Raw genomic sequence first — 292 nt, forward strand, 5'->3', positions numbered from 1 at the left:
ATCAATCATTCTAAACCCTACAGTCATTCAATAAAACCCCTTCTATCACTCATTCTAATACAGTATCAATAAAACCCCTTCTATCACTCATTCTAATACAGTATCAATAAAACCCCTTCTATCACTCATTCTAATACAGTATCAATAAAACCCTTTCTATCACTCATTCTAATACAGTATCAATAAAACCCCTTCTATCACTCATTCTAATACAGTATCAATAAAACCCCTTCTATCATTCATTTCTATCAATCATTCTAATACAGTATCAATAAAACCCTTTCTATCACTC

The sequence above is a fragment of the Macrobrachium rosenbergii genome, chromosome 23 (genome assembly GCF_040412425.1).
Source record: "Macrobrachium rosenbergii isolate ZJJX-2024 chromosome 23, ASM4041242v1, whole genome shotgun sequence".
NCBI lineage: Eukaryota > Metazoa > Arthropoda > Malacostraca > Decapoda > Palaemonidae > Macrobrachium > Macrobrachium rosenbergii.